The sequence below is a fragment of the Oncorhynchus clarkii genome, chromosome 7 (assembly GCF_045791955.1).
Source record: "Oncorhynchus clarkii lewisi isolate Uvic-CL-2024 chromosome 7, UVic_Ocla_1.0, whole genome shotgun sequence".
NCBI lineage: Eukaryota > Metazoa > Chordata > Actinopteri > Salmoniformes > Salmonidae > Oncorhynchus > Oncorhynchus clarkii.
Genome location: NC_092153.1, coordinates 14989670 through 14990336, shown reverse-complemented (window position 1 = coordinate 14990336; position 667 = coordinate 14989670). Strand labels below are relative to the sequence as shown.

General features: G+C 45.3%; 1 non-coding gene across 1 annotated transcript; it reads right to left on the bottom strand.

Moving 5' to 3' along the window:
- Nucleotides 1–332: 332 nt before the first annotated feature.
- Nucleotides 333–405, bottom strand: trnar-ccu (transfer RNA arginine (anticodon CCU)). Its single transcript has one exon. It is a non-coding gene; the product is annotated as a tRNA-Arg (tRNA).
- Between the last annotated feature and the right edge of the window lie 262 nt (nucleotides 406–667).

The window sequence follows — 667 nt, the reverse complement described above, 5'->3', positions numbered from 1 at the left end:
CCATCGACCTCTGGGTTATGGGCCCAGCACGCTTCCGCTGCGCCACTCTGCTCTCAGCCACTTCAGAAAAGACTAGAACTCACAATCCATGGCTTAGGAGTCCAGTATCTTAGGCCACTGGGATACTGTGTAAACAGTATGACCTATACGAACTGTTGGAAGAGGTAAAAAAATATATATAATGGCACTGAGACATTATGCCCATGAAACGACAATTTTTTTTAAAATGTTGTTCGCACTTAAAATAAACTGTTTAGCAGAGGATGGTTTCGATCCATCGACCTCTGGGTTATGGGCCCAGCACGCTTCCGCTGCTCTACTCTGCTTCCATCCACCCCAGACGGGACTTTAACCCACAATCCCTGGCTTAGGAGGCCAATGCCTTATCCATTAGGCCACTGGGGCACTGTCTACCTTTTGCAAATAGTACGAACTGATACAAGCAGTAAAAACAATGTGTACTGGATAGCACTGAGACACGCAAATGAAATGTAACTTTCTAATTTCTGTTTGCGTTTCATTTTTGAAAATAATCTGTTTAGCAGAGGATGGTTTCGATCCATCGACCTCTGTGTTATGGGTCCAGCACGCTTCCGCTGTGCCACTCTGCTCTCAGCCACTTCAGAAAAGACTAGAACTCAAAATCTTTGGCTTAGGAGTCCAGTGT